The sequence below is a fragment of the Moschus berezovskii genome, chromosome 12 (assembly GCF_049115385.1).
Source record: "Moschus berezovskii isolate FMDL1 chromosome 12, NW_MosBer_1.0, whole genome shotgun sequence".
Classification (NCBI taxonomy): Eukaryota; Metazoa; Chordata; class Mammalia; order Artiodactyla; family Moschidae; genus Moschus; species Moschus berezovskii.
In genome coordinates, this window is record NC_142471.1 from 16,825,583 (window position 1) to 16,833,550 (window position 7,968).

The window sequence follows — 7,968 nt, forward strand, 5'->3', positions numbered from 1 at the left end:
ACCACTTTGAATTTTTCTGGGTGTAAGGTGTGAGGTATGGGATCCAACTTTCTTTTTAGATGACCATCTGCTGCTGCTGCTGCTGCTGCTAAGTCACTTCAGTCGTGTCCGACTCTGTGTGACCCCATTGACGGCAGCCCACCAGGCTCCCCTGTCCCTGGGATTCTCCAGGCAAGAACACTGGAGTGGGTTGCCATTTCCTTCTCCAATGCATGAAAGTGAAAAGTGAAAGTGAAGTCGCTCAGTCATGTCTGACTCGTAGCGACCCCATGGACTTCAGCCTACCAGGCTCCTCCGTCGATGGGATTTTCTAGGCAAGAGTACTGGAGTGGTTTGCCATTGCCTTCTCCGAGATGGCCATCTAGCTATCCTAAAGTCTTTAACTGAGTAACCTATCTTTTCTCTGCGAATTTGCGATGTTGTTCTCTAAGCTATATTAAATTTATCACATACTAAATTCCCATGTGTTCTTAGGTCTCTTTCTGGACTTTCTATTCTTTTCACTGGTCTCTCAATCTATTCATGTATCACCACTATATATTTTTAATCACTATAGTTTTATTTTTTATTTATTTTTTGGGGTACCAAATTACTTTATTTGAAGGAATGGTGCTAAAGAAAGAACTTAAGTAGATGTTTTGGTACAACTTATAGAAAAGGTGAAGGTAACCCAAATATGCATGCACCTCCTTGGTGCCCAGGAAAGTCACCCCTATGGCTATGGGAAGGCAGCCTGAGGCTTAGCTCTCACTGTGTCCAAGGGTGTGCTTTTAAAAGAGGTACTCTGCTATGCCAGATCCAGGGGCCCCCATCTTGCACAATGTGGTTACATGGTCACCCAATTCTTTGATGGCTTCTACTTGCTCGTTCAGGTAATGAGTCTCAATGAAATCACACAGATGGGGGTCATTTTTTCCAGTGGCCAGTTTGTACAGTTCCAGTAGTGACTGATTCGCACTTCTTTCCAAGCATAGCGCACATTCCCTTGCATTCAGCCCATTCTCCCAGTCATCGTGGTCTGGTTTCTTGATATTCTGAAGGAAGATTCGGCCACCTCGTTGGTTCTGCAGCTTCATTGCTTTCTCAGTATGTTCCCTCTCCTCATGAGATTGGTGAAGAAAGTATTTGGCAAATTCTTCAAAGCCACAACATCGTGGTCAAAATAGTATGACATGGGCAGGTAGACATAGGAGGCATAGAGCTCCAGGTTGATCTGGCGGTTGATGGAGGTCTCCGAAGCCTGTTGGTAGTTCTAGCGCACCTGCGAGGGGGATGGTCGTCACGGCGGGTGGCTGAGAAGAGGCGGCAGTGGCCGGTGGCGGCTGCGTGGCGCTGGACTGGGCTGCAGGGACCTTGGGCGGTCGGAGGGCCCTGTCAGGTGGTGGGGAGGTCTGGCTCTGAGTGGCCGGCAGCGGCAGGGGCGGGTGGTGAGCAGCCGGTTCGGTTCAAGCACTGTTGAAGTAGCAAACTGTGGTGACTCTTCTCGAAGCCTATCACTGTAGTTTTATAATATGCTTTATTTTCTGGTTTGGAAGAAATTTGGTAATTTTTTTTTTTTTCACACAGAACTGGAAAAGGTCAGTTTTTATTCTGATCCCAAAGAAGGGCAATGTCAAAGAACTTTCAAACTACTATACGATTACATTCATTTCACATGGTAGCAGGATAATGCTCAAAATCCTACAAGCTAGTCTTCAGCAGTGTGTGAACTCAATGGACATGAATTTGAACAAACTCCAGGAGATAGTGGAGGAGAGAGAAGCCTGTCTTTCTGCAGTCCATACGGCCTCAAAGAGTTGAACACAACTTAGCGACTGAACAACAACTACAATAGTATCATGAAACAGAAAGTGCTTGTTAGTATGTGTGTTCTTCTAGGCTTATTTCAGTGTCTACACTCTTCTCCACATGGGCCTTGATATTGACATTTGCCTCCGCACTTGTGTAGACTTCTACACTGTATTGATCATCACACTGATGTGCATATAGGATCACAGCTGATATATAATTTGGTATTTTGCTTTTTTAACACCATATCATATCTTTTTTGTATATTTTACAAAGCTTCCAACAAGAATTTTTTTATTGTTGTATATTATTTGCTATATTTATCTTTTAAAAGTCAAAAATTATGCAAGCAGGTTTTTAATCTCCATTGACACTAGTTTGGGTGAAGAAATAAAGTTTGGAGGGTTATTATTTATACATTTCATCTAAATACTAAACAAGCTAAATAAACAATCTGTTAGTTGCTAAAAGCTTGGAGTTATAAAGAATGAGAGCTCATTTAGAATCACTGTTTCTTGTCTCTTTTTAGGAAAAAGATTTGAGTATTTTTCAGAGTTATTACTGTAGCTTATGCAATACTGTTTGCATGAGAGAGTCCAACAAAAAGGCAAAGCAAGAGTTATGTCCTTTTCCTTTCCAGAAGACAGCACGTTTATCCTTTCTATGGGGCAAATTTGAGTAGTTCCCATAGAGCAAAACAACCTGGAACTCTAGAGTGATTTCAGCCAACTGGTAAATAAAAAGCAAATAACATAAATCAAGAAATACTTGTGGGAGAATGAACTTCTGTCATCCCACCGCTTTTTGCTGTGTCTCTGGCAGTTGACCACAAGATGTCACTATGGCATCTTTAATCCTAATAATCCTGTAGCTGGCTGGGGGTGGGGAAAGAACAAGGAAGAAAATCTTCCAGTTCTATGCAAAATGGAATTTTCTTTTTTTCTGGCTTCCTGCCAGGCTAATAAAAAAAAATTTTTTTAAACCAACACATGAATTGAAAAGGCTTTCAAGAAACATCTGCACAGTGAAACTGTTAACTCCAAAGAAGTCCAACATTGTATTTATACTGTATAAATTAAAATGGAAAATAAAAACCCATTTGGGCCAATGTGCAAAATCTCCAAAGCAAGAGAAAAGTACTTCTGAAGTCAATCCATTTTCAAAACGATGGCATTAAATATGGAGGATGTAATAGTCGAAAACAACTGAAATTCTGCCAGTGAAGCTTTAAATAACCAGTTTCTCAAAACAAATATTGTTAATTAACCAAATTTCCTTCCATGGACTGAGATTTTAGAGGAAAGAAACAAATCATTAAAAAAAATGCAATCTCTTATGTTTCTTGGGTGAAATGATTTTCAGAAATGGCCAGCACACACTGTAGAATCCCCTCCATAGGACACGTCTACAGGTCAGCAGAGGCGAGCCACTGCTTTGTATCATGATTCTGAAGAACTGAAAATCATAAAAAAAATCCTGTTTATTTATTTATATAGAAAGTGAGAAAGTGCTTTTAAAAACTGGCTGTACACAGAACACATCTTGTATTTGAACAGCCATCTTTTAGGTGGTCTGCCCAGCTCCCCACCTGTATATGGGCATCCATACTGTACCCTTATACCCCACAGTCATGGTGTGACTGGCATGTTCTGTGACCCACCCAGTGTTCTCACCAGTAGCTAGCAGCCTGACCAATATCCCTTTCTTAGGAATTTGGGATTAAGTCAGTTGACCCTCTTTCATATGACTGGACAATGACAGACAAACTCTGGAACTGTTGGTCACCGTATTTTCCATCTTGCCAGCCAAGAAGCAAAATCAGAAGTCTACAGAGAGAATGATGAAGGGGATCCTGAGGCCCACTAACAGAGAGGAAGGCTTGGTGGCATCCAGGTTTCCAGTTCCATCTTGTCCTTGGGTCGAGTCCACTCTTTTTTTTTAATGAGAGAATACCCTGCATCTTCATAGTAAATTATCATTTTGTTCAACCAAAACACTCGTATGACTCTTCAGGATAATCTGGAGCTCAAGTCATTGTAATTCTCCTTTCACTCCAGTCCTTTGCTCTCCAGCTATCTTCTACCCCCCATCATTTATCCAGACATTTAGGTTATAGGATATTTTATTTGGTCACTTGAAGCAACACTTATAGCTTGTGGAGGGACAGTGAGAGTAACCAGACAGGCCTCAGGGAATACTTTGAAACATCAGTCTTCACAATCTTTGGGTGAACTGGATCTATGAATTAGGATTCTACAATAACACTTCCTAAAATTTGTCCCTTAGAACATTAATCATGAAAGTGTTAAGAACACAAATAAAGTATTCCATAGTAAAAAAAATTTGTCCCTTAGAACATTAATCATGAAAGTGTTAAGAATACAAATAAAGTTCAGTTCAGTTCAGTCACTCAGTCGTGTCCGACTCTCCGCGACCCCATGAATCACAGCACGCCAGGCCTCCCTGTCCATCACCAACTCCCGGAGTTCACTCAAACTCATGTCCACAGAGTCGCTGATGCCATCCAGCCATCTCATTCTCTGTCGTCCCCTTCTCCTCCCGCCCCCAACCTTTCCTAGCATCAGAGTCTTTTCCAGTGAGTCAACTCGTCACATGAGGTGGCCAAAGTATTGCAGTTTCAGCTTTAGCATCAGTCCTTCCAATGAACACCCAGGATTGATCTCCTTTAGAATGGACTGGTTGGATCTCCTTGCAGTCCAAGGGACTCTCAAGAGTCTTCTCCAACACCACAGTTCAAAATGTATTCCATAGTAAAATAAGTCTGTGAAAAAAAGCAAAATATATCTCCCTCTTGCATGTGCAGAAGAGGGGACATGCCTCTTGATGAAAGTGAAAGAGGAGAGTGAAAAAGTTGGCTTAAAGCTCAATATTCAAAAAACTAAGATCACGGCATCCAGTCCCATCACTTCATGGCAAATAGATGGGAAAACAATGGAAACAGTGACGGACTTATTTTCTTGGGCTGCAAAATCACTGCAGGTGGTGACTGCAGCCATGAAATTAAAAGACGCTTACTCCTTGGAAGAAAAGCTATGACCAACCTAGACAGCATATTAAAAAGCAGAGACATTACTTTGCCAGCAAAGGTCCGTCTAGTCAAAGCTATGGTTTTTCCATAGTCATGTATGGATGTGAGAGTTGGACTATAAAGAAAGCTGAGTGCCAATGAATTGATGTTTTTGAACTGTGGCATTGGAGAAGACTCTTGAGAGTCCCTTGGACTGCAAGGAGATCCAACCAGTCTATCCTAAAGAAAATCAGTCCTGAGTATTCATTGGAAAGACTGATGCTGAAGCTGAAACGCCAATATTTTGGCCACCTGATGCGAAGAACTGACTCATTGGAAAAGACCCTGATGGTGGGAAAGACTGAAGGCGGGAGGAGAAGGGCATGACAGAGGATGAGATGGTTGGATGGCATCACTGACTTGATGGACATGAGTTTGAGCAAGCTCCAGGAATTGGCGATGGACAGGGAGGCCTGGTGTGCTGCAGTCCACGGGGTCACAAAGAGTCGGACACGACTGAGTGACTGAACATTGCATGTGCTTGTGTACTCAGTCACTCAGTCATATCCTACTCTTTGTGACACCATGGACTGTAGCTCGCCAGGCCCCTCTGTTCATGGAATTTTCCAGGCAAGAATCCTGGAGTGGGTTGCCATTTCCTACTCCAGGGTATCTTCCTGACCTAGGGATAGTCTTACATTTCATGTTAATACATTAAAGGCTCTGATAAGTCCTGCAGTCAAAAAGGGATCAAGATTTGTTTAGCCTAGGATTTGCAAAGTTTTGTCATAATATTAACAGATCTTTGAGGAGAGGAGTTAATCCTTATTGGCAACATTTTAAATGTTACTTAAAAACGTCTGTTCATTTCTGCTTTACAGCCAAACTGAATTTGAGGTGGGCTGAGCTTGGGAATTTTGATAGGAAAGACCCTGGAAAATCCTCACTTCCTTACCTCCTACCTCACAGCCCTTTATTAGTCAGGTAGTTTGTGAGAAGGATAAGAAATTGCCTAGACATCCAGCTCTGCAGGAGAGACTGCCTTATGGCCTCTTTTGACATTTCCTAGAGCCCTGACTTTATGCCTTCTTTTGGTCTTTTTCAAAATATAGTACACACTGACAAAAGTGCATAAATTACAAGTGTACAGTGATGAACTTTTCCAAACTGTTTCACACACTATTGTAGCCAGCTCCAGGGGCAAGAAATGACATTACAGGCTCCCAGAAGCCCTTCCATGCTCTTTTAGTCACTTTGCCACACAAGGGTAACCACTCTGACTTAATATCTTTTCTTTCCACATAAATGGAAATATCCTGGAGAATAAGGATCAACCCTAGATCTCCTTGTATCCCCGCAGTCTAGAATAGGACTTTAGTTTAGTTCAGTCGCTCAGTCATGTCCAATTCTTTGCGACCCCATGAATCACAGCACACCAGGCCTCCCTGTCCATCACCAAATCCCGGAGTTCACTCAAACTCATGTCCATCGAGTCGGTGATGCCATCCAGCCATCTTATTCTCTGTCGTCCCCTTCTCCTCCTGCCCCCAATCCTTCCCAGCATCAGAGTCTTTTCCAGTGAGTCAGCTCGTCGCATGAGGTGGCCAAAGTATTGGAGTTTCAGCTTTAGCATCAGTCCTTCCAATGAACACCTAGGATTGATCTCCTTTAGAATGGACTGGTTGGATCTCCTTGCAGTCCAAGGGACTCTCAAGAGTCTTCTCCAGCACCACAGTTCAAAAGCATCAATTCTTCGGTGCTCAGCTTTCTTCACAGTCCAACTCTCACATCCATACATGACCACGGGAAAAACCATAGCCTTGACTAGACGGACCTTGGTTGGCAAAGTAATGTCTCTGCTTTTTAATATACTATCTAGGTTGGTCATAACTTAGGATAGTTAATTGGGCTTAACTGTAAAGTAGGAACTATAAAAGCACAAGTGCCATCAGATTCCTGTACAGGGTAGTGGAGGGGCCCTGGAGTCAAACTGCCTGGGTTCAAACCTGTCTGCGATTCCTACTTGTCTGACCAGGGCCATCACTTAAGTCTTCACGAACCTCAATTTCCTGCCTTGGAAAGAGACTAACCTGGATTATCTGGGTGGCTCCTGAATGTCATCACAAGTATCCTTATGAGAACAGAGAGAGATTTAAAGATGGCCTTGAAGATTGGATGATAGAGTCACAAGCTAAGAACTGCCACCAGCCACCAGAGACTGCAAGAAAAAGAACTGATTGTCCCATACAGCCCCTGAAGGGAGTGTGGCCTTTGCCAAAACCTTGACTTTGTCTCAGTGAAATTGATTTTAGACTTCTGATCTCCAGAAAGGTAAAATAATTTTCTGTTGCCTTAGGCTACCAGGTTTGTGGTGATTTGTTAGGTCAGTCATGGGAATCTAATACACATATCCTGTGATTGGTGTTGGGGAAACAGCAAGAAAGAAAAAACAGCCTTTGTAGAGAACACAGATTATGAACAGATACACGAATGCACAATCTAATGTCAGATTTCTGCTGGCTCTGCACTAAAGCAACTGGTGGGAGCCCATGGAACCTGGGAGAAGGGCAGAAAGGAAGTTGGGCCAGGTGTGCAGGACTCGGCAGGCCCTAAGTGATAGGAGATAAGGGCTCTGTATTTTCTTCTAAGTATGGCTTTGGAGATTCTCCGTGCATGTGGGAAACCAGTGGGGCTCCTCTTCAACTTGTCGTGGGAAAGGCTAGGGACTGCAGTCAGTTGACTGCTGTTAGTGTCCTGGGTTACCCCTTTAATTTGCTGTTCTCTCAGGACATTTTTTAACCTCTCTAGATTTTAACATCCTTAACTCAGGTTGGATTAACTAATTTATAAGGCTCTTGCTCTTAAAACAAGAAACCAATTCTCAAGACTCTTGTCTGAACAGGGAAGCCACGGTCAGAAACACAAAGGCTCCTCCTACCGTGACTATCCTCCTCGGGGCCACTAGAGGGAGTCGAGCGAGGCAACCTGTGCAGAATTGAATTAAGAAAATACGGAGGGTGTGTTGTTTTAAAAAGAAAAAAATCCTCTGCTCATTCCCAGAATCTGCTTCTAATTATCCGTTGGGCTAGACTCTTAACCACACACGTTTCAGCCAATCCTAGACGGCCTAGACTTCTTTTTCACCCTCAGAG

The 7,968-nt window shown here is 42.8% G+C and overlaps 1 pseudogene; it reads right to left on the reverse strand.

The window, feature by feature from the left end:
* Positions 1 to 740: 740 nt before the first annotated feature.
* Positions 741 to 1,279, reverse strand: LOC129555200 (ferritin heavy chain pseudogene; annotated as a pseudogene).
* Positions 1,280 to 7,968: the final 6,689 nt, after the last annotated feature.